Raw genomic sequence first — 25,880 nt, forward strand, 5'->3', positions numbered from 1 at the left:
GTAAGTGAAGCTGAGAGTCAGTGACTGGCGCAAAGTCACCCAGTGAGCTTCATGGCCGAGTGGGGGCTAGAACCCAGGTCTCCCGAGTCTCGGTCCAGCACACTGTTCACTATACCTCACTAGCTCTCCATTTTACATTGTGAGCTTCTTGGTGCAGGGACCTGTTCTCTTGTACTCTGAAAAGTGTCATGCACGCCGATGATGCCATATTTATAATAAATTTCCTTAGAGATATTAGCATTCCATTGACACGTTACTCTGCACTTTCCCTGGCCTCTTTTAAAAGACCATGAGAGTACATCAGACAGCACTCAACTGCATTGAGTGGTTATTCCTTTAACTGCTGGCAGGTGTCAACATTTCTGCAATGGCAGAAAAATGGGTATTTGTGTGAGAGGGGTCAGAAAATGACCATTAACTGGGTATTTTCCTGACCTTGGTAACTTGTCCTGGCCTTCTATGTTGGAAAAATTAAATCAGATTTCTGTTTCTTACTAGCTCCTAACTGAAAGTAAAACTTGTCCTTTGCCCCACTCCCTGCCAAAAATGAAACATGCAGCCCAATCCTATGTGTGTTTTCTAGAAGTAAGTCCTGTAGAGTTCAATGGAGTTACTCCTACATAAGTGTATAGAAGTGCAGTCTAAGGTCAGAGTCCTAACCATGCTAACAGTGGAACCACATGATCTGACTCCACATTTCCCTTATCACATTGACATGGGGACACTTGCAGGGGAGGATTGGCTGGCGAGAGGAGGTGCTTAGCCCTTCCCCTCACTGAACAATTCTCCCCTGCAAATGCTCCCCAGAAGGTGTCCAGTAATTTCTTCCACAGCTGTTTTCCAAAACCAGAAACCTCGCTAGGAGACTGTGGCTTGGAAGTGGTATTTGCATGGGAGAACTGGGGGGTGCAGGAAAGGTTAACCCCCCTTCCTCCTGCCCCCCGCTGTTCTCCACTACACATGACCCCTGCCCTCACATTTGATTTATCTTGGCAAGTGTGAATTTGGGAAAGGATGTTGCGAGAATATGTAGTTCTGCCTGTACTTGCAAGTAGGGCCACAACTAGGGATTGAAGGACCAGCAATTTTCAAGCTTGCCAAAATTCTCTGAAATGCAGTTTCAAGCTTGTTTTGTTTTGTGCTTCTGTTTTAATTTTTGATCAGTTTTTTGGCTTGTTCAAACAGGAAAGTTCGGCTTTTCTATGCATGTTTTTCAGAAGTGTACACTTCTCCACCTGTTGACTAAAGAGTAAAAATGTGCATTTTTGAAACACATTTTTTGAAAGCAATCGCAATGTTCATTAGCTTGCGAACATTTTTCGGAAAAAATTCTACGGCTTGCACTGGATTACAAACCTGACGTTTTCAGATGATTTGTGAACATGAATGAAATTTTCATACATCCCTGGACACAACTGTACACTAGGAAGCAAACATGGGGTTCCTACTCTTGTACACAGATGCAGGGATGGAGTAGGCAGTTCTAGGGAGAATCAGAGGGCAGGAGGGGGTGCTCAGCTCTTCCATCACTTAATTCTTTTCTCCCACTCAGATAGTTTCCCCTTCATTTGTCACCCAGCCAGGTTCTGACTAGAAATAAACCTGAGGAGGGTGGGGGAGGAGAGCCTGAGGGAAGGGTTGTGAGTGAGGAATCAGCAGGTGGTGAAAGGATTAAGCAGACACATCACCTGCCCTCCACTTTGCCCTCTTCCCAGTCCCATTTGGTTTGGAAATGTGTTGGAATGACAATGTGTAATTCTGGCCCAGGTCCCATTGAAGTTCTTAGTATTAGCATTCTTATTTATAAAACATCACTGATATACATAGCACTTTACATACACACACATGCACACATGAGAAAGGGTCTTTGGATATTGCAGTCTAACATGGTTAAGATGGGGTGATAGAAACCAAACATAAATTCCAGTCTTGCTCTATAATTGGTCACATATACAGAAATCACCATGGATAATATTTCTCGTTCAAAGAGGTATCAAGGACGAGATGAAGGGAGACATGACACGGTTTAGCAAGATTAAGATTCCCCTTAAAGGAAGCAATACTATAGCTCCTACTCCCTTGTGAGTCTCTCCGTTTCCTAATTGCTTGCTTATTTATCTTCCTATTCTTTGCCACTGGTCTCCAGCTGATCAGAGGTGTCTGTGTCTTTGTCACTTGGGGTTGAGCAGGGGGTGTCTTTGCCTGCAGCCAAAATTCCAATTTAATTTCCAGCAGGGAAATTAATTTTCCAGTCTCTCATTCTTGGATGGATGTATAGTGGTACGACTGGCATTCTTCCAAGAGATTCCCGAGGGTGGGATACAGCAGATGACTTGCCCAAGATGAAGTACTACTGGAAGAAGCCAAACACAGAAGCCTCCTGTCACTGATGAGGTCTTAAGATTGCAGTCCTGTTCACATTGAACACATTGTTCACATTGCTCTCCATGCCGGCTGCGAGGGGAAGGGGGTGGGGAGCTCGGACTCCTGGATTTGAGTGCTGTCTCCAGCTTCAGATCCAGGAATCCAAAGTATCCTATCCCCCCCCTCCAGCCTAGGGGCCATAGGATTGGTCTCTTAGTCCCAACCACTGTAACTGGATTGGGTCCCTGTTAAAATGAGAGAACAGATTAAAATTAATAAATGGAGACAAACAGCATAAAATCAGCATAGCTGCTTCTTGGGTAAAAAATAAAATTAAAAAAACCTCAGCCACTACATTCAAACATCTGCAGGAATAGAAAAGTCTTAGCCATTTTCTTGAAACTTAAAATATAGTGAAGGCTCCACCATTGAAAAAGGCCTTGCCCTCTGTGTCCTACAGTCAGATATCTAACAGGGACAGCAGCATTCAGAGAAAGACCTCAGTTTTCAGGGGACCAGGATAAATGTCTTTCATTCAACACAGATCTTTTTTAGAGAAGGTGCTTCTTGAGGTATCCTGGAGTCTGGCTGTCAAGGTTCCCTTATGATCTGGACCCCCTGAGCAACTCCTTAAGGATCTCTTGCCTCCTTAAGTGTCCCACCTGCCTTCTTTTAAACTTCCCCTTCCCAGTAACGTGGGGTTAAGGCTGTAGATGTGGGGTGACTGACACTCTAGACACAGGGTTTAACCACAACAGTTTCCTAGTGGATTTAAAGCAAACAAATTACAACTAAAGGTATTTACACAATAGAACTGACTGTTACAAAATGCATTAAAAAAAAAAGAAAATTTGCAAAACATACGTTCCTTTACCCTAGCTATGCATAGATTTTTCTAGGCTGCTTCTTTCAGCAACCTCTTCAGACTCTGCTCTCACTTCAGGCTCTCTCTTTGCTCTTACTGGCTCTCTCTTTATATATCTTCCTCCCTCAAAACCAAAAGTATTGCTTTAAACCTGAAGAAATGAAACCTAAGTGGAGAAATGAAACAGACACTTAACTGGAGAAATGAAACTACTCTTCTCAGGGTTACTTCCTCCCAACAGAAAACTCCAGGCCTCTATGCCTGACCTTTTCCCCCTTTGCCTCTGTAGGCCTCAAACCTTCACACAGGCCATGTTTGTCTTTAAAGGTTTATGCTAACATTTTGAAAAATAATTGGGGGCCAGTGCCCTTCATTCAGCACAGGTCCCAACTAATGTTCTATAATTCTGCACTTTTGACAGTTCACGTACTTTCTTCTGAGGGAGCTTCCAGACAAGGCGTTTAATGTGCAATTGCCCTGCCTCGTTCATGGAATTTCACAAGGGTCCAGACATTGCCGCCTTCCATTTCTAACCCTCCTGTGTGTTTTCATGGCTTCTTACGTATTTTACTTGCCACAGAAAATCCATTAAGGAGAAAAAGATGGAATAGCTGCACAATATATTTTGATTGGTAGTGATAGGCAGTGGAGGCTGGTAGCTCCGATTTTGGTGGGACTGTGAATCCGTTCTGGGTTTCAGCCAGAACCAGCCAGACCTGTAAAGGAGCTATCCAAGGTCCTGAACCCTAACCCCAAAATAGTTTCAGCACCTTGGATAGCTCCGTTAGAGAACCAGGTTCTCCAGAATGGAATCACAGCCCCACTGAAATTGGAGCCACCAGCCCCCACTGGCATTAGGAACTCTAGAAAGATGCTGATAAGGAGGAGCAAACAGCTATAGGACACCAAATCACGTGCTCTAGAAATCTTATTCAGCAACTCCTCTTGCTTCTGAGAGTCAAACTAGATGAGACTCAGGAAATCTATGATCGACCCCCCTATCATTTTAGTTTTTACATAAGAGAAGCCATGTTGGTGATGGTCTGAATTTGATTGAAGCAGTGGTGCCATAGGGGTGTGTGTGGGGGGGGTAACTATCCCCCTCATACCACTTCCCAGATCTACATCATCCCTCCCAGCTGGTAATATGTTAGAATTAGCAGTTGGAAACTTGCTTAAAAAAAAAAAAAAAAAGACTGGTTCACAGGAAACTGCATTCTACAAGTAATAAAACTACATTCTGCAAGTAATAACTGCATTCTGCAAGCAATAAAACATGCTGTCACTTTTCTGTGCTTCCGCAGAGTTATGGTATAAACATAATGTAGGCCAGGGGTCCCCAATGAGGCACCCGTGGGCTCCATGGTGCCCGCTGGGGCCTTCAATGGCACCCACAAACCTCTCCCCTCCCTGCCCCTGTGCTTACCGCTTAGTACAGCCTTCCCCAACCTCATGCCTTCCAGATGTTTTGGGCTACAAGTCCCATCACCCCTGAACATTGTCTATGTGGGCTTGGACTGATGGGAGGTGTAGTCCAAAACCTCTGGAGGGCACCAGGTTGGGCAAAGCATCCTTAGCAAACCTGTTCTCTTATGCAGATAGAGGTGTAAAAGGAAGGGCCTTTTTTGCTGTCATAATGCCAACATGCACAAGATGACAGCCTTTTATACTACTTATAAAGCAGGACCCTTCACTCAGGCATATAACATGAACAAAATTCAGTGAATGATTGCTTACAGAGACTATTTCAGCAAGGAGTTCTGGTGGACCCAATCCAGAAGGCACAATACACAGTCGCTGATGTAGATTTGAAACATTCTGAACTGAGCTTGTGTTGAAAAAAGTGGAACAGTGATTGGAATCCCAGTTTATGCCTGTGTAGACAGAAATAGGAAAGGGTTAGTTGTTCTGGACTAGTTAACCTAGGATGGAAGGGTGTGACTGTACGCAGCCTCAGATGGCCCTGTACACCGAGCTCCTGTTAGCCTTCTGTTCTCACACATGCTGGAGAGGAAGGATGAGGTGCAGCTGGAGGAAGAAATAATATTATTGCAACTGTCTCTCTCCTTCCCCCTCTGGCTCTGGAGCTGTAAGCCAGGGCTAGCTGGCTGGCTGGCTGGGGAGTAGAATTTCCTGTCCATGTCCCACGTGGCATCTTGCCTTGCCCTTCCCTTCCCTCCTGGCTTTTGGCCCCTGTGATAAATCTGAGAGTGGTGGCGGTCTCTTTGGTGTCATCCACCACAGTCCTCAATGTTTCCATTTCCAGCTTTCCCCGCCTGCTGACAATCTATTACCAGGGAAACTTGGGAGCCAGAGTCCTGGAGCAGATCAGAACAGGTCAAGGCAAGCAGGAAGGAGGAGCGCAGGGTTGGCCCGCCAGACTGGCTGTGAGTGGGAAAGGAGGAGCTGCTGTTTTGTCTCTGTGGTGTTGCTGTGGGGAGCCAGCAGGGCAGTGGGAGATGTGCCAAGCCTGGCCCAGGCCCAAGGCATCACCCTGAGGCAGGGAGGAACCACGGAAACACAACACTTCTCCAAATGGGCAGCTGATGCAACTAAAACAAAGTGCACCACTTTGAAAGTGGGGGGGGCCTTGTACCGACACAGACATTCCTTCCCCACCTTGGAAGGGGCTTCTTCACAGCTATATGCCATTGTGACTATTCTTGCTATTTTCCTTGGTTTCCTGGCAATTCACACGGCTCTTTGTGATGCGTGCTTCTCTGAAGGCCCATTCCAAACATTATACAACAGCAAACGTGAGTTTGCCCTCTACTGCTGTTCACTCAACTAGGAGTTGCAGCTTGCAGCCAATCCTGCCACTATGGATGTACCTGTATAACATACACACACATTTCCAAATGGAGGTTTGTTTCAGGGGCCAGTTCATACCTTGATCATGTTCGCATGATCACAGAGGGGGAAATAAGCCACGGTGGCTAATTTCTCCCACTGTGTGTGCTGGTTGCGTGTTGGGGGGATTTTTGCATAATTACCCTTCCTGGTGCGGCTTGCTTGCTTGCTATGTCATGCAAACCCGGGGTGGCTTGTTCAGCCATCTTCCCCAGGTTCACACAACACAGCAAACTGTGCCGGCAAGGAAAATTATGCAAATCCCCCCTGGCATGTGGCCAGCACACATGGTGGGGAAATAAGCCATGGTGGGTTATTTCCCTGTCCATATCATGCGGACAGGCCCAGAATGTTGTTTCTAGGTTGAAAATGTAATGTGTGAACAGTAGCGCAAACACATTAATCAGTGGAGGCTGGTGGCTCTGATGTCAGTGGGCCAGTGAAGCCACTGTGGGTTTCAGTCAGAATTCCTGGATAGCTCCTTTAGAGTTCTGACAGGTTCTGACTGAAACCCGGAGCGGATTCCCCCCCCTCTGCGACATCGGAGCTACCTGCCTCCACTGACATTAATTAGACAGCCTGCATTGGCAGTCGCTCCTGTGGGTGAAAAGGTTCTTTGGAATGGAGGTTGTCTTCCTCTGGCCTCGAGGTTTCAGAGTGCTGAAGGAAGCCCTGGCCAGGAGGTTGTGTGTGAGGGCGTTGCTTACTCCTCCCCCCCTTAGCATCCTGGGCTGCTATACCAAAAGTCTCAATGAAGTAATTTCAGCACCTCTGTGCAAACATTTGGAGTCTGAAAGGGAGTCAAGTGGTATGGGGCACAGAAAGGAGAGAAAGAAAAAGGAAGATGGGGGAGGGGAGAGAAACAGAAGAAATCCAGTGTGCTTTCTGGAGGGATCCTAGCACTGCCAACTAGAAGCCTTGAGCAGCTATTCTGTCTTTCCATCAGGACAGATCAAAGGAAGGACTTCTTCACACAGCACATAGTTAAACTATGGAACTCACTACCACAGGATGTAGTGAGGGCCACCAATTTGGATGGCTTTAAAAAGGGGGTTAGACAAAATCCTGGAAGAATGGCTACTAGTCTTGAGGGCTATCTGCTACCTCCAGTACCAGAGGCAGTGAGCCTATGTACACCAGTTGCTGGGGGACGTGGGCAGGAGGGTGCTGCTGTACTCGTGGGTCCTGCTTGTGGGTTCCCAGTTGACAGCTGGTTGGCCACTGTGTGAACAGAATGCTGGACTAGATGGGCTCTTGGTCTGATCCAGCAGGGCTCTTCTTATGGTCTTATGCCCTTTTCTTCCCTAATGGATTTTCTGCGGTAATAAAAAAAAGAAAGGAAAAAGTGATAGGAAAACATGGGATGTATACAAGTAGAAGGCACTGATGTCTGTGCCCCCCAGTAAAATTCCATGAATGAAACAGGACGATAGTGCTACAAAAGTCTCATCTGGAAGCAACCTGGCAGTAGATTCAAGACAGACAACCCTGCCCCTGAAATTCCTAATCTAGCACATAATTAATAATATGGAATTTGCTGCCACGGGATGTGGTGATGGCCACTCACCTAGATGGCTTTAAAAGGGGAACAGGTAAATGCACAGGAGGCAGATCTTAACAACAGTCATCGGTCTTTGTGGATATATAGAACCTCCAGGTTCAGGGGCAGTATATGCCCCTGGGTACCAGTTGCTAGGGTGCAGCAGCGGCGACTGCCTTCCAAGCCCGGCTTGTGGGCTTTCCAGAGGCATCTCCTTGGCTACTGAGGGAAAGCACATGCTGGTTTACATGGCCCCTTCTAATCCAGTCAGGCTGTTCTTATTTGCTGCTGCTATTTGGGAAACTCTCACAAGGGAATGCCATTGGCTCTCACACAAAGTTCCTCCTTTGCAGGCTCAGGCTCTTTTGTTTGCTCCCAGGGCTGAAGGGGGCTGCAGTCAGGAAAAGATGTTTGCTTTTTTTGTGGGGAGAGGCACCTTTTCCTTCAAGTTTTCCCCATCGCAGCCCTTTTCTTCTGCTTAGTTACATGGAGCAGGAAATGGGTTGCTATCAGCAAGATCCTTGAGGAGGACAACACCGTCGCCAGATCCAGTGCAAAGGGAGCTAAATTAATTTCTGCCTAGAGAGCACTGAAAAATGCCAGGACCCGGCCTCGCTTTGGATTTGCTTGCTAAGGATCTTTTCCTATTTAGTTCCGAAGCTCTGTTTGGCCATTTTGTGTTGCCAAACTGAGGAGGCTGCAGTCTCTTCTCACTCCTTTAACCATTTCACTCTGTCTTAATGGCTCCCCTGAGTGAAATTATATAGCCACAGCAGCAGTAGCCCCTGGTGTAAATCCCAGGAGCTTTACTCTTTGGATCATATTTCCAGGAGACAATCTCTCCCTCTTTCCCCCCTATATGCACTTTCCGGTTCCCAAGACAACATCACCTAAGGGCAGCAAAGCAGTCTTTCCTTCTGCCTTAAAAAGAAAGAAAATAAACATTATTCAGCCCCATAGCTTCCTCCTACTCTCACTACCCACACTGTTGCACGGATTCTTCATATCTGCCTTTCCTTGCTGGGTATTCAACTTGGCTGAACAGTCCATGCAAGGATTTTCTCCCCGAGGCTGTTTGTTTCTCCAATTCCATGGGGGAGGCATCCCCCTATGGAATGAAATCTGGAGGGCCCCCTGAATCTGCCTAGAGAGCTGCCTAGGGCAGCACTTTATGGAGGGATAGGGCATTTTGCCATGCCCTCAGTCCCCACTCCCCAGTCAGTGTGGCTCTGGGAAAAATCGATGGTTGACCAGGACATTTGGGGAAGGTTATGGCATTGCCATCCTTGCAGGTTTCAAGGGAAGTTTGAACAGGTACCTGTCACAGATGTTGGAAGTTGAACTGACAGGGCCATTTATCCTACAAAAAGCCCTTTGGCCTTTGGGTGGAATGGTGTGTGTGTGTAGATGAAATGCAAAGTATAATTCTAACAAAATTATACACGTTGAGCAAATATATGCAAAATAACATTTTTGTTTATTTGGATGTAGAATTTGATTGGAAGTTTATTGCATTAAAATGCACAAATCTGTGGCCTATTGCACGTGTGTGCACACGTGTGTGTCTGGGCATTCATCTTATTCCAAAGTGGCCATCCTGGATGGATGCAGCTGATGTGGCTGGATTTCTCTTTTGTTCCTCTTTTTGCGTTCAGATGGAGATGCAGGGACGTATTGTCTGAGATTGATTGATGCCCAGGGGCTGTCTGGCCTTGATTTGAGAAGTGAGGGGTGGCAAAAGGCAGATTAATGTTGGATTAGTGCAAGAGAGGAGGCTGGGAGACGTTCTTGGGGAGGGGTTGAGGTCATGACAGTGCTGGATGCACCATCCAGAGACGCCTCTTGGGGGTAGTGTAAAGGACAGAACTCAATAGTTCCGGGGGGGGGGGGGGAACGCTGTAAAAATAAATAGCACCAATAGGTAATGAGGTGAAAAGGTCACCCGCTAAAAGGTACTGGGGACCCTGGGCCGCCTAATTGCTTCATGCCATTCGCTAGCTAGTAAATGGGAAGCAGTAAAATTCTGAGGATAATGCCTCCAGCTGGGGCCTGTTGTTGGACTTGGAAACAGGAGATCAAGATTTGATTCCCTCAGGCCAGCCCTTTTACTGCACTTTCCCTGATGGGTGCAATCGAACCACTGATTTATTCACTTTTGTAGATTTACTCACACGCACCTTCTAAATGCAGGGCTGAGGAGTGGTGAACCTGGCTGAACACACTACTTGGGTTTGGAGCTCACCCCACTGCAAGGGCTCATAATGCACATTACACCCAAGCAAAGGCTGCCCAAAGAAAACCTCAACAGTTCTGTAAGAAAAAGTAAAAGGAGGGGAGGGGGAGTACAAAATGTCCACATGACCACCCAAAAGGTGGTATCTTGCAGTGTTGTGACTAACCTTGAGGTTACACACATTACCTGAGAGTCTTTCTTCAAAGGGAGGCTTTAACTGAAATGAACTTTTTCTAGGGCTGCACACCAACACAATGGATAGAAAGTTGGGCTTGGACTGGGGAAGAAGACCTGGTTTTGAATCCCTTCCTCAAACATGGGGGACCTTTGGCCAGTCACCCACTTTTAGTTGAACCTACTTCAGAGAAGTCTTGAGGATAAATGGGGGCAGGCAACCCGCTGAGTTCCTTGGAGGAAGGGCAAGATAAAAAATATTATAATAATTCATAATAATAACTAATTTGCAGCCTGGGGGATTCTTGAGCATAGACCCTGGTCCCAAACCCCCTTTATTGTGTACCTCAGTCACTTCCTCCCACGCAAGCCAAGCCAAAGCTAAAAAGGCATTTTGAACCTGCAACAACCCCAAGTGAAGAGCAGCCGAGGCTTTCTTCATGCCAGCTGCTATTTCTCAGCCTAGCCTACCTCACAGGTTTGCTGTGGGGATAACATTGGGAAAACCGGGCACTACTATAGGGACTCCTTGGAGGAAGGGTGGGAAACAAAATGTCCTACTTGTAAAAAAAGGCCTTGAGCCTTTGTCTTCATAATTCCGTCGTTATAAATTTTATTCATTTTACAGAGAATATATTCCCAAAGCTGCTAGCAAGGGGAAAACTCTTCTCGATCATCCCAGAGCGCAGGACCCGGAATAATGGGCTCAAGTTACAGGAAGCCAGATTCCAGCTGAATATCAAGAAAAATTTCCTGACTGTTAGAGCAGTACAACCATGGAACCAATTCCCTAGGGAGGTGGTGGGCTCTCCCACACTGGAGGCTTTCAAGATGAAGCTGGACAGCCATCTGTCAGGGATGCTCTGACTTGAATTCCTGCATTGAGCAGGGGGATGGACTCAGTGGCCGTATAGGCCCCTTCCAACTCTACTTTTCTATGATTCTATGAAAAATTGCAATCAGTCGCTTAACAAGGAAAAGGTGGAGAAAACTTGCAGGCTGTTGGTATTCTTGGACTTGCTGCAGGGGGCAAACTTGCCCCATATCCCTCAGTACTTTCATTAGCACTTCCTGCATGATATGATGTCATTGTGTTCCGTGTTTCTGTGCTACACATCATTGGCTGCGGGTGGTGAGGAAATAGGCAGCAGGATGGGGTTGCTGGGAAGTGGGTAAGGATAGACCCCGGGGTGAGATCGGTGGCGACAAGGCAGAGACAGACGAAGACGCACTTGAGTGCGCAGCTGACCAATCGGAGAGAGGAACGTGATGCAGTTGTGTTGTGAGGGTTGGCGGGAAATGGTATCCAGCACAAAGGAAGCTGGGAAACCATCCTGGCTGGGCGGGAGGACTACAGAGGGTGGGGAGGATAAATTACTCTGCATAGTTTATTTGTCCGATCATGTGAGGTTTCGCAGTAGCTTATAAACCACCATGGCTTAAAGTGACATGCTAACTTGCCCAGTATGTGGTAATGTTACTACAGATTATGAAAGGAGGGGAAGGACTGTAGTATGTGGGCCAGAATTAGTATTATTTTGCCATATTCATTCAGTACTACAGTTGAAATAGACTGGGCCACGGTGAACAATTTGGCCAAACGGGCTACCAAATGAAAGAGACACCCAGGAGGCTCTCCCCCAAGGTATAAATAGGGATCAGTTTAGAACTACAATTTGCATTCCCCAGATCTTCCTCCTTGGGACATCAACTCCCTCCCCTCCCACCTTTCTTGTTCTGTTTATTTCTCAGTACATCCCTGTACCGCCAGTTCTTATGCACCTGCCTTCCTGGAAACTATGTCTCTGTGAGGCTATTTAGATGTATCATCACACTATGGTTTGAACATGGTTTATAATCCTGGTTTGTGCAGGCCATAGTTTGGCAGGTTTGGATGAGTTTCGAGTCTTGGCATGAGGGAAAGAGAAGGAAGGAGTGCATGAGCTTGAGGCTCGTTCTTGTAATGCCACTTCTGGTGTTCAGTCCGCATGTCTGTTTCCATGAAGGTTGAACCTTAGAGGCTTGGGTCTTCTGTCCTGAAGGAAGGCCATCCAACAGCACACATACTATCACAGGGAATTTCAACAAACTTGACACAGGAATGCGGATTTCAGCGGCAGCCCCGTGTTTCTGGTAATGTGTAATTCCACCCTCAAGAGTGTGAGTGAGTTGGAAGCAGTGCTTTTTTCTGGTGGAACTCACTGGAACTGAGTTCCAGCACCTTCTCTCTCTCTCTCTCTTTCTCTCTCTCTCTCTCTCTCACACACACACACACAGTGTTTGTCCACTATTTTAATGCTTTTCATTACAATTTAATTTTCATCTACTCCTGAGAAAGCATAATCCAAGAGTTCCGATACCTTTTTCTCCAGAAAAAAAGCACTGGTTGGAAGGTTACCATGTTCTCCGGCTATTCCTATTTGCTGATACCTGTGCTGGTGAATAACTAGTTGCACCTTTCCCCCCCTTCTGTAGATGCCTTATTAAAATGGCTAGGGTTGTCATCCTCTAGGGTTCATCTCCCTCCCCAGGGTTTGTAGAAGTTTAATCTGTCTCTCTTTGTGTATGTGTGGGATGCATCTTGTCTCTGGGTGCACGAACACTGTGGCAGCATGCAGCGCACAGCCTGCCACTTCACAGACAGCAGCTGCTGAGATATATTTTGAACTGTTGCTAACATACTGTAGGACATTCATGCTGTCCTCGTTTATCTGTACCAACATCACCTCCTTGGATTTCATTAATGGCCTCTGTGTTCTCTCCCCCCGCCCCTATCATTTGAGCACAGGTCCTGCTGGATCAGACCAGGGGCCCGTTGAGTCCAGCGCCCTCTTGGCCAAACAGATGCTCCCAGAAACCTCACAACCAGGGCATGAGGGCAGCAGCTGTTGTTGCTCTCAGCAGCTCATTTTCAGAAGCACATGGCCTCTGATGCTAGAGACTAGAGACAACACAGGCGTGTAAATGTAGGTTGTTGTTGCTTTTAATCGAAAGCTGAGGTTATCAGGAAGTTGAGTTTTGCATCCAGTACTACTGCCTTCTGTGCTTTTCTGTGCTGTCATGGGATTGTGGAATGTACGTATGGAGGAAAACCAGGGTAAAACAGAAACATCTAGGGAAAATTATTTTGGGTGTCGCTGCAACCTTACTGGGGCTTTCTGCTTTCAGTTCTTTGCAGGATTAGGAGGGGCTCCTTTACATGGCAGAAACGTGGTTTGAATCAAGGGAGTGCCTCCCTCCTCCCTGGCATGTGTGCAAGGAGCAGGGGTGGGGAGCCTTGTTTTCCTTAACTTGTGCTGAACTGTTTCCTCAAAGCCCCCAGGAAAGCTGTGACTTACTTCTGAGTAGATGTAAGATTATGCTGTAAGTCTGCAAACCTAGGCACACTTACTTGGGAGTAAGCCCTATTGAACTTAATGGGGTGCTCTGAGCTTGGTGGTGTGGGGGATCAGATCTGTCTCCCTTTGTTGCAGGAAGGCATTTTACCCTCTTCTCCCTCCAATTGGCCTGCAGTTGAGAAATGTGCTCAAGCATTTACATGGCCTACATGTGGTTTGAATCAAGGAAAGTCCTTCCTCTGCAAGTTCATCACGCTATGCTGGCATTTCACACTGCCGATATCCTGCGGGGTTTTTATATTCCAGCTTATCTCTGATCTTTTCAAAAGCGGGATAAATAGGAAAAGGGGCGGAAGATGTCTTGGAGGTTGACGACATTGTGTAAAGGACCCGCAAACTTCCGTGAGTGGCCAATGACGAACGTGCAATAAATCGCTTGTGTAGAGACACCCTTCTACTCCTATAATGGACACAACACATTGTAAGCCTCTCTCTGGTAGAGAGACGGAAGGCCATGGAAAACAAGCTGACACAGATGCTCTTGAGAAAAGACTTGAAGAGGCTCAAAACACATCAGGTCAGCTCCAGAAGCAGAGGCAACCTTTTGTAGCACCTATGGATATTTCCCTCTTGTTTTCATTGTTGACTTTTACATTGACTCCCTTGCTTCTGGTTCATTTATACATACACATTGTCATCAACATACATGATACATTTTCATAAACGAAAAAGACAATTCACTGCCCCAAGGAGCTTACAATGAAACGTTGACTCTGCGGAAAGCAATGGGCCAGGGTTTGTTTGTTTGTGACAGTTGCTTTTGATATAGCAAGTAGCTTGCCTCAGAGCATGGCGTGGGACTAACCAGATTGTGGTGGGATCTTTTCCATCCCAAAATATGCTTCCATTAAAAATTCCCCAACCAAATCATAACATCCTACATTGCAGCCTGGCACTGCACGACCCAGTATTTTCATTCTGGCTGTGACTGACCTGGTTTATTTCCAGATGAACTCCCTCTGCCTGACCTGGAAACAGGCCAAGACAACTATGCTTGGTAGACATTTATAGAATGACGCAGTTACTGCATAAACTTGCAGGAGTTTTTTCTATTAGTTCTGTGGCTGTATCCATGGGGGGGAAATGTACTGTTGTCTGTGTATGGTGAATGGTAATAACACACAGGTCTGGCAAATCTGTGGCATCCAGAATTGCCAAACTGACTTTGCACCAGATGAATCTGTAGGGTAGCCAAAAGAACCTTTTTTGCTGTTGAGGGTGGCATTCCCTCAGGGCAGTCCAGTGCTGGCTGCAGGGGGCAAGACACTCTCCATGGGCCACCTCCCTCAATGACTACCTTCTTGCCGCTGTTGTCACCAGCTCCTGTTGCTCCTCCTCTTTCTCACCACTTCTACCACTTGCTCGCGCAACAGGCAGAGACCCAGTGAGCAAGCAGTTAGTGGCATACACTGCTGTTCCTCCTCACCACTGCCATTGCCTGGGCCAGAGTGAGAGGCAGGTGAACAAGGAGGTTGCAGTGTTGAAGAAGAGGAGCTAGTCCAGGGGGTGTTGACTGTGGGCCCTCGGAGATACCTCACCATGCCTACTGTTGGTGCCAGTCCTGGGGTAGTCTTCCAAGAGCCAAAGCCCGCATGGATGGCACCAGAGCCAAAAGTGGACAGGAACACCTCTCTCTTTCTCTCTCCCCCTCCCCCCCCTTCCTCCCTGCCCAGTGGGCTGCCAGGGAAGGGGCACATCACACTTGCCAGAGGTCTGAACTCATTGCATACAGCGGGCTTTTCAAATTACCCTGAGGTCTGCATCCAACGCCTAGGGCCACAGATTGCTGTAGGTAGGTAAATCATTCCTGTGCACCCCATGATACATTTTCCAATGCACTCAGCAAGGAGTGCAGCTTATGCAAAATTGCACAGCGGTCAGAGAAAACTATAATTAAAAAGAGAGAATCTGAACCAGACTGATAATTGGCTTCACAAGTATCCTGAGAGCCTTATGGTACAGACGGGCATTTCTATACCATAGACTTGAACCCCAATGCAAGTAGGGGCCAGATGTGCATGGACATAGGCTTCCACATTCACATCCCTAGCTGAATGAAGGACCACATGCATAAAGAGGTGCTGTGCATAGGATGGCCAGGTGTCCTATATTACAGAGGACAACCCTCTATTTTGGAGAGCTGGCAGAAGGTTGCTCCCTCTTTGAAGGCACCCTCTATTTGATGGGCTGTCCAAGTCTGGTTTAAAGCCAAAGAGCCGTTCAGAGGGAGAGCAGCAGGGGCCTTGAAGTTGCCCATCAACAGGTGTTTGACAGCAGACTGAGCAGGCAACAGGTCACCTGGTCAGTCTTCTTGACTACAGTGAGATGACTGGTATTTCTATTTAAATAATAGTTATTATTTCTGAATTTGCACATCTGCATATAAATTTGCATATGCAAGCATTTTCCAGATCAGTGCCCTCTCTTGTCTTCTTTTTGGTGTTGCATTTCCCCTGTTTTTAATAAGGAGTAAGAGGCCAGCCTAGCACACAGTCATATTCCCCCCACCCCTAGTGTAGATGTGTGGATCGGGCCACAGTTTTACTAATATTACCACAGCAAGGTTCGAGTTGACTACTTTCAGTTTACGAGGTGCTCTGAGGGCTGCCGTTTAGAGTTTGTTCCCCCTTTCTTTTTTGCAGGTTCAAGTGCTTGGAGCAGCTAGAAATCATGGCACCAGCTGCACAGTTGGAAAAAGCCTGTGAAATTGCTCCAGGAAGTGGCTGTAGATCATTACGTGCTGATCCTTCCTGGATAATTGTGCAGGAAAAAAAGATGGCTGCCCTTATGTAGTAAACTGGACAGCCATCTTTGTTTGGTGCAATGTCCACCTGTCTGTCAGGGAATGCTAAGCCCTCCTGCTGAGTAGTGAGGCAACAGAGACTTGCTGTGCAATTCAGAAAACCTTTATTCAGTTAATAACACCTCTTCACACTTGTAGCATTATGCCTAAACAAAGCAAGGCAGTTGCCTGTCAACTCAAATGGATGGTTTCCTGCTGTGCCCAGGCTTTTACCGGGCTCCTCCTTCAGGGAGGGTCCTTCTGACCCAACTTTTATGGGGGAGCCAATGTGGCAGACCGCCTCACACCTCCTCTCAACTCCACCCGCTTAACTCTGCGCCGAACTCTGGCGTCTGTCAGTTCCCATCCTCCCTCGCCCGCTGACAAAGGGTGAGTTCCCATAGAGAGGGGGGATGAGTCTCTGAACCTGGGCCTCCTGTTCGATAAGCCCCTGGGAAGATTCATCCCTGCCTCTTGGACAGCCCTGGGAATCTCCTCCCCTGCTCCCTCTCTGGGCTGGGCTTCTCCTAGCTCTGCCTCCAAATCTGAATCAGAGTCCCAAACAAAACCAGGGAGCTTGGGCTTAATCCTGGCAGTGTCCCTCTTTCCTGCCTAGCGACAAGGAACTCTGGAACGGGTAGTTCTTGAGAGAGCATGTCACATAGGGAAGCACAAATCTCTCTTGTCTCTCAAACTCAAAGTCCTCCTTTAACTGGATAAGCACATCTGTTCTAGAGAAGGGCCTGGTGGCAGCAACTTACTGTTCAGTGTTGCTTTTTTGGCTCCAGAACATCTCACAATATCTGGGCAATAGGGACATGACCTGCAATTTAGCCTCAACCTTTTTCCTTGTGGCAATGGCATTGCAACCTAGCCCCCTCTACCGGATCTCTGGGCCCCAATAAAGTGAACCTTTCCTTCCCCTATGCTTGGGCCCTGCGAAAGGCCCCCTAAAACCTGGAAGATAGGTTGCTATTCCCCCCCCCCCTTCATGGGCAGAACTGAACTTGCCAGGAGATAACAGTAGGCAGCTGCCTAAGAGCCCATCTACACGTGCAGAGGAATCAACAATGCATCTTCCCTGGAACTGTACCATTTCACAGTACAGGTGCCAAGGTGTATGTCTTGAATGACTGAATGCTCCAGCATACAAAATAAATTTCTTTCCGCAGGAAAGACAGTGCAGTAAGGAAGAAAGACATAGGATGTCTCTATACACAAGCAATTTATTGCACACTCTTGATTGGTCACTCATGGAAGTTTGCAGGTCCTTTACACAATGTTGTCAACCTCCAGGACGTCTCCCACACATTTCCCCTTTATCCCGCTTTCAAAAAGGTCAGGGATAAGCTGGCAATAAAAGTTAATGCTGCCATATCGGCAGGTGAAGGATGTGATGTTCTAAGGAGACAACTGTGGGTGAATATCTGAAGCTGCGTTATACTGAGTCAGACCCTTGATCTGACTGGCAGTGGCTCCCTTCTCCGGAAGACTGTCCCAACCTTACTATCTGAGATCCATTAACAGCACATTATTATTATTATTATTATTATTATTATTTCTGATATTTACGCCCCACCTTTCCTCCAAAGAGCTCAATGTAGTGTACATGGTTCTCCATTCCTTAGTCTTTACAACAGTCGTGCAAGGTAGGTTAGCTTAGAGATAGTGACTGCCCCAAGGTCACTTTACAGCTGAGCAGGGATTGAAACGAAGCCTCCCCCTGTCCTAGCCCAACCACTGCACCACACAAGCATGCTTTCTTCCCATGCTTACTTGAAAGTTAAGTCCCTCTGTGATAATGGGGTGTATTTCTTAGTGTATTAAGGACTGCAGACTAACTGGGGATACTGAGGTTTCAACCTGGGACCTTATACTTGCAAAGCATGGCCTCTGCCACTGAGCTATGGCCCTTCTCCTAAAGCGGTAGGGGTGGGGAACCTGTGGCCCTCCAGATGTTGTTGGACCAGAACTCCCATAATCCTTGACCACTGGCCATGCTAGCTAGGGATTATGGGAGTTGGAGTCCAACAACATTTGGAGGGCCACAGGTTCCTAAAGGTACAGCCATCTCTATTAGGGCTTGTCTGAAGAATTCAGAGGCACCAGGGCTGGATTTGACACATGAGTCTAAGAGGCTTTTTGAGACCTGTGGAAGAGAGGAGAGGAGCAGAACTACCAGAATCTCCTTCCACTAAACTATGGAAATCTTAAAGCCATCCCAGCTTGAGCTTACTTACCTAAACGGTGTGGCTGCCTTGGCTACCTGAACCTGCCTGAATGCTTTTATAAGTCACACACTGCTGCCCTCTACAGGATCCTTCATTTTTATATTTATAAAGTATACACTATATATTTACATGGCATTTTGTTTCTTTCTTCAAGGAGAGAGAGGTTTATAGTGAGGAACGTTCCTAAGGATGCCACCTCACCCTAGAGGGAAAAATGGCCATTGCTTATTAATGTGCCAGATTTCAATTTCTGTCCATTCAATTGTGTGCCATTGTCTAGTTCTGAGGATTAAGTACTGATTAAAAAGTCTGTTGTTTGGATTTGAGCTGGTGCACAAGGGACTTCTGACCCACATGTTAGTCCAAGAGTTGCAGGTCGACTCAGTTTGCACTGGAATTCATAAGGATCAAATTCCTCAAGTACCCCTAGTCATAAGCCAGCAACGCTGCTGCCTTTGGATGCTAGCATCTCATTCAGCATCATGTATAGATCAGATTCAGAAGGAAGCACAAAGCACGTTCCAGACCCAAGGAGGAGTCATTTATAACCAGCATGACACAGGAATGACAGAGGCTGGAGGCTGTCCTTGCATGAAGAACTGGTCCCATTTACACCCAGGTTTACTTCCATGTCGGCTGTGTTTCCTCTATCTGCTGCAAAGGTGGCAAAGGCCTCCTTTCTCCTTGTTTCCTACAGCTGAGTCACCAGAAGATGGAGACAAGTAAGTGGCAGAACTGGTGCTGACAACTAGTCCAGGGCTTTTCATTCTTCGCTGATCCTAGGAATTGCTTGAGGCATTTGTGGAGTCTGTTTTGTCAGCAAAGTGCTTGGGACAAGGACACAAGAACATTATTTTCTCAGCAGCGTTAAAATCCAAAGGAGGCTAAATAACGTTTGGGACTCTGTGTTGCCCCCGCTCTTATCTCCATAGGATCAAGGGCTGTAACTGGAGTGGGGTCACTAGGTGTACTTGGCGTAGGGGGTGGGGATGGGGGTAGGGAAACGGGCTTTTAAAATATGTGGTATGACAATGTCCATTTTAAGAACGAGAGCTTGTTTTAAGAACAGAAGCCACTTTGGTTTAAAATACCTATCCTCCCACCAAAGAGGCGGCAGCGCTCCCGTCTTCACCCACCTGAACTGCTCAGTCAAGATTTCTCCTGGCTCAGAACAGATTTTTCCAGGATCACAGTCGCGAGAAGCCATTTCACAAATGCCGGTTATCGCTTGACTGCGGCATCAAGTTGCAGTTTGAATGTGTGAATCAGCTGTCACAGAAGTTGCTTCACCATGAGTTTTCAAAAGAGTCAGTTGGCTCACACGTTCATACTGTGAGTTGAGTCAACAAGCGCTGGCTGTAATAGCTGTGAACAAGGCCTTCTCTTGTGGGGAGAAAGCATTCTCTTTCACCTAGAGGCTCCCTCACTGTCAGGGCAACTTCTGCCTAGCGATGTGAAGGCCCAGAAGAATTCAGGGAAAAAATTGTGTTTTTTTCCCCAAGGACCACTTTTGGTTCCCCCTCCCCCCAATTGAACAATTTTGGATTATGAAATATTTTCTTTTAGAATTTAAGGTATGGTGTTTATATATTGTTACCCAGCCTGTACTCCCCACAAATGATTTCTAAAAAACTATATAGTTTTATAGAAAGATTGGAGATGTAAAATGTCTGGAAATAATGAAGCCATGGAGGGAAATGCTATTTTAATCCCCTCTGTAAAATGCCTAGCATAATTATTTCTCCCATTTCTTATTAAAATGATTGATCTAGTGTATCTTTTACTGACAGACATTTAGGAATGCTCTAAGTCATGCTTAGTTTCCCAACATGCGAGTAGGGTCACCATATCATAATATGGAAGAAAATGTGCATTCTTGACTGTTTGTGTTTTTTTCTACGGAAGCCTGTGTTTCTGGGCTTGTTCTGGTTAGATGCTGTAGCAGTCAGTTAATGTAGTTCTACATTTATTGTTGCCTGAGGCTAGATGGGAGCTGAAGTCCAAAATATCTGGAAGGCACCAGGTTGGGGAAGGCTGTCCTAAAGCAACAACGTGACTTTAGATCCGTTGTTGTTGTTCAGTCGTTAAGTCGTGTCCGACTCTTCGTGACCCCATGGACCATAGCACGCCAGGCCTTCCTGTCCTCCGCTCTCTCCTGGAGTGTGCTCAAGTTCATATTCATTGCATCGGTGATGCTATCTAGCCATCTCATCCTCTGCCGTCCCCTTCTCCTTTGGCCTTCAATCTTTCCCAGCATCAGGGTCTTTTCCAGGGAGTTTTCTCTTCGCATTAGGTGGCCAAAATATTTGAGCTTCAGCTTCAGTATCTGTCCTTCCATGAGCACTCAGGGTTGATTTCCTTGAGGATGGACTGATTTGACCTCCTTGCAGTCCAGGGGACTCGTAAGAGTCTTCTCCAGCACCACAGTTCGAAAGCATCAATTCTTTGGCGCTCAGCCTTCCGTATAGTCCAGCTCTCACAGCCATACGTTGCTACTGGGAAAACCATAGCTTTGATTATACAAACCTTTGTCGGCAAGGTGATGTCTCTGCTTCTTACTATGCTGTCTAGGTTTGCCATAGCTTTCCTCCCAAGGAGCAAGCGTCTTTTAATTTCATGGCTACAGTCACCGTCTGTGGTGATCTTGGAGCCCAAGAAAATAAAATCTGTCACTGCTTCCATTTCTTCCCCTTCTATATGCCAGGAAGTGATGGGGCCAGATGCCATGATCTTGGTTTTTTTAATGTTGAGTTTCAATCCAGCTTTTGCACTCTCCACTTTCACCCTCAACAAGAGGCTCTTGAGATCCTCTTCGCTTTCTGCCATTAGGGTGGTATCATCTGCGTATCTGAGGTTGTTGATAATTCTCCCGGCAATCTTAATTCCGACCTGTGATTCATCCAACCCGGCGTTTCTCATGATGTACTCTGCATATAAGTTAAATAAGCAGGGCGACAACATACAGCCTTGTCATACTCCTTTCCCAATTTTGAACCAATCGGTTGTTCCATGTCTGGTTCTTACTGTTGCTTCTTGACCCTCGTACAGGTTTCTCAGTAGACAGGTAAGGTGGTCTGGTACTCCCATCTCTTTAAGAATTGCCACAGTTTGTTGTGATCCACACCTTTAGCATAGTCAATGAAGCAGAAATAGACGTTTTTCTGGAATTCTCTTGCTTTCTCCATGATCCAGCGAATGCTGGCGATTTGATCTCTAGTACCTCTGCCTCTTCGAAACCCAGCTTGTACTTCCGGTAGTTCTCGGTTCACATACTGCTGAAGCCTAGCTTGTAGGATGTTGAGCATAACCTTGCTGGCATGTGAAATGAGCGTAATTGTACGGTAGTTTGAGCAGTCTTTGGAATTGCCCTTCTTTGGAATTGGAATGTAAACTGACTTTTTCCAGTCTTGTGGCCACTGTTGAGTGTTCCAAATGTGTTGGCATATTGAGTGCAGCACTTTAACAGCATCATCTTTTAGGATTTTAAATAGCTCAGCTGGAATGCTGTCATCTCTGCTAGCTTTGTTGTTACTAATGCTTCCTAAGGCCCACTTGACTTCACTCTCTAGGATGTCCAGCTCAAGTTCAGTGACCGCACTATCATGGCTATCAGGGACATTCAGATCTTTCCTGTATAGTTCTTCTGTGTATTCTTGCCACCTCTTCTTAATCTCATCTGCTTCTGTTAGGTCCCTGCCTTCTTTGTCCTTTGTCATGACCGTCTTTGCACAAAACGTTCCCTTGAGATCTCTGATTTTCTTGAAAAGATCTCTAATCTTTCCCATTCTGTTGTTTTCCTCGATTTCTTTGCATTGTTCATTTAAGAAGGCCTTCTTGTCTCTCCTTGCTATTCTCTGGAACTCTGCATTCCCCTTTCTCCCTTGCTTTTCGCTTCCCTTCTTTCGTCAGCGACTTGTAAAGCCTCATCAGACAGCCACTTTGCTTTCTTGCATTTCTTTTTCTTTGGGATGGATTGAGTTGCTGCCTCCTGAACAATGTTACGGACCTCCGTCCAGAGTTCCTCAGGCACTCTGTCTATCAGGTCTAATCCCTTAAATCTATTCGTCACCTCCACTGTATATTCATAAGGGATATGATTTAGGTCATACCTGAATGGTTTAGTGGTTTTCCCTACATTCTTCAATTTAAGCTGAAATTTTGCAACAAGAAGCTCATGATCTGAGTCACAGTCAGCTCCAGGTCTGTTTTTACTGACTGTATAGTGCTTCTCTGTGTTTGGCTGCAAAGGACATAATCAATCTGATTTCTATATTGACCATCTGGTGATGTCCACGTCTAGAGTTGCCTCCTGTGCTGTTGGAAAAGAGTGTTTGCTATGATCAGCGTGTTCTCTTGGCAAAACTCTATTAGCCTTTGTCCTGCTTCATTTTGTACACCAAGGCCATGCTTGCCTGTTATCCCGGTGATTTCTTGACTTCCTACTTTAGCATTCCAATCCCCTATGATGAAAAGGACATCTTTTTTTGGTGTTAGTTCTGGAAGGTGTTGTAGGTCTTCACAGAACCGATCAACCTCAGCTTCTCTGGCATCAGTGGTTGGGGCATAGACTTGAATTACCGTGATGTTGAATGGTTTGCCTTGGATTCGTACTGAGATGATTCTATCGTTTTTGAGATTGTACCCCAGTACCGCTTTTCCCACCCTTTTATTGACTACGAGTGCTACTCCATTTCTTCTAAGGGATTCTTGCCCACAGTAGTAGATATAATGGTCACCTGAATTAAATTCGCCCATGCTTGTCCATTTTAGTTCGCTGATTCCCAAGATGTCGATGTTCCATCTTGCCATCTCATGTTTGACCACCTCCAGCTTACCTTGATTCATTTATCTGACATTCCAGGGTCCTAAACAATATTGTTCTTTGCAGCATTGGATTTTCTTTTCACCACCAGACACATCCACTGCTGAGTGTCCTTTTGGCTTTGGCCCAGCCACTTCACTTTTTCTGGCACTACTTGGAAATTCCCTCTGCTCTTCCCCAGTAGTATATTGGACACCTTCCGACCTGAGGGGCTCATCTTCCGGCATCATCTCTTTTAGCCTTGTGATACGTTCCATGGGGTTTTCTTGGCAAGAATACTGGAGTGGGTTGCCATTTCCTTCTCCAGTGGACCACATTTTGTCAGAACTCTCTGCCATGACCTGTCCGTCTTGGTTGGCCCTGCACGGCATAGCTTATGGCTTCACTGAGTTACTCAAGCCCCTTCGCCACAACAAGGCAGTGATCCATGAAGGGGCTTTAGATCCGTAAAGAGTGCTGAAAGAATAAGTATTGCTTATTTTTCAATTTTCCCCAAATTTCCAGGGTTTTTTTTCTGGGAAAAAAAAGGGGGGGATGGTTTTTTTCCCTTGGTTTCAAAATTTCTGGACATTTAACATCTCTACTGCTGCCTGTGGAAAGCGTTGTCGTGACACTCTGCTTCTCCTTGCGTATATCTACAAACCTAAACCAGTTTAGCCACTACCGTGCTCTCTCTCATAGAACTACAGCTCCCAGGGTACTCTGGGAAAATTAGGGCAATTAGTCTAATAGAAAGGTTTATTGGTATAGATAAGACCTTTGAGGCTCCTGGAAGTATGTAAACAGTTCTCTGGGGCCCCCTGCTGGCCTTGATTGTCACTGAGGCTTATAAAACTACATTTGTTTAATCTGACCTGCCTCATCTATGTAAATAGTAATACAAACCAGTACAAAGTTATAAACACCAATGTCAAAGTGCTGTGTTGGTGTGAGCATGTCCTTGCTGTTAATCTGACCCTTAGGGCTTCAGTAGCGTTAACTCCCATGTCACAATATACTGAAGTTGCTTTTTAATTAATAGCCTGAGGAAAGCATGTAATCAAAAAGATTGTAAAGAAGTCTGCTGAAGAAGTCTTTTCCTAAGGCACATTAAAAACCACAAAAAACAAACAAACCACCCAGCATCTCCTTCAATCACCTCAGAAGAAACTTGGGTGACTGCTGCCTCCTGTGCAGAAATTTAGCAAATGAATAAGCTTTTCTTTGCATGGAGTTAAGCAGTAGAAAATGCCTCATCTGTTACATTTCTGCATGTCAGGCTGTTAAAAGCCTGGCATGCTGAAATGCCATTTAGGGCTATGGAACTCTGTCTTGAAGGACTTGGCTGCTACCCTTCCTCTGCCTTTGGGTTTAGCCACCGGGGGGGGGGGGGTCCACCAGCGATTTACTACCAGCTGGCTGTGTGTTGAGAGGTTGTGGCCATCCAGCAGCCACCCCAAAGCTTATCAGGGAAAAAACAGATTTCCTGCGACTGCTTAAAGTCTAATTCTTTTCCTTAAGTCGGGTTCTCCTTGGTATAGTTGATGTGTCCCCCAACCTCCGTACTGACCTCGGGTATGCTAGCCCTGCCCAGGGGTATGCCTTTCACCGTGACCCCAGTCAAGGGGTGCTTCCCATCCCTGCATAAACCCATTAGTGTCTCCTCAGGAGTATCTCCCATTGTGGTCAATGAGGCTTGCCCTCTGAATGCCCACATCAGTACTTACAGAGATCCCCCTCAACTGACATGGCACAGTTTAAAGCCCAGTTCCCTAACTGCGGTAAAGCGCGATCTGGAGGCTCTGATTCTCATTTGTTGGGTTTATTGCCTTAGGAAGTAACTACTTCGACTAGGGATGGGCGGATTCCCTACCTGCTGCTCCAGTGGGGAATCCACCCTTATGGGGCAGCGATCCTCCCCTTGGAATTCTCTTCGGCTGGCTCCACTCTGCGCCGATTCTGCGGAGCTGGCCGCTGGCTCCATAGCACCAGCGATACGGCTGCCATTGCCGTGCCGTATCGCTGCCTGATGGCTCATTCCGGATGCAAATGGCATACTGGGTGCCATTTGCGGCCATAAAGCTCTTAGATTAAGCTAAATGCAGCCATTTATGGCTGCATTTAGCTTAATCTAAGAGCTTTATGGCCGCAAATGGCACTCAATACGCCATTTGTGTCCGGAGTAAGCCCTTAGCCAGTGATACGGCACGGCAATGGCGGCCGTATCACTGTCGCTATGGAGCTGCCGGCGGGGAGGATTTGGCTGAGGAGGATTCCACAGGGAGGCGGAGGTAAGTACTCCGTTCCGCCACGGACTCCGGAGGCCGGATTCTTTTGAATCCAGCCTCATTGGGGTCCGTGGCGGAATTCTCCGCCATCCCTAACTTTGACCCTTCCTTATAGAGATCCTGTGGGTTAAAATGGGGGCTGGTTTCCCGTCCTTGTGTTCTCCCCCCCACCCATTCCCAGCACAAGCATACATGTGTCTGCTCGGAAGTAACTCCCATTGTGCTCAATGAGGCTTGCTCCTGAAATGCAGGTGCATCTGGACTCTCAGGGGAAAGAAAAAAGGGCGGGGGGGAGCCTCTCTTATTGGTTGAGCAGCTGTTGCAGAACCCTGAGTCAGAGAGACCACGGAGTGA

General features: G+C 46.6%; 1 long non-coding RNA gene across 3 annotated transcripts; it reads right to left on the bottom strand.

Moving 5' to 3' along the window:
* Nucleotides 1–1,921: 1,921 nt before the first annotated feature.
* LOC146347764 (uncharacterized) lies at nt 1,922–25,358 on the bottom strand. 3 transcript variants are annotated; one of them, XR_014790417.1, is made up of 3 exons: nt 7,193–25,358; nt 4,967–5,103; nt 1,922–2,609 (listed from the first exon to the last, which is right to left on the bottom strand). It is a non-coding gene; the product is annotated as an uncharacterized LOC146347764 (long non-coding RNA). The 3 variants fall into 3 exon arrangements; XR_014790416.1 differs by having other exon boundaries at nt 7,184–25,358; XR_014790415.1 differs by having other exon boundaries at nt 5,524–25,358.
* Between the last annotated feature and the right edge of the window lie 522 nt (nt 25,359–25,880).

Source organism: Heloderma suspectum, chromosome 4 (genome assembly GCF_057233095.1).
Source record: "Heloderma suspectum isolate Gila_16-S chromosome 4, 16-S_ref, whole genome shotgun sequence".
In the NCBI taxonomy this organism is placed as follows: domain Eukaryota; kingdom Metazoa; phylum Chordata; class Lepidosauria; order Squamata; family Helodermatidae; genus Heloderma; species Heloderma suspectum.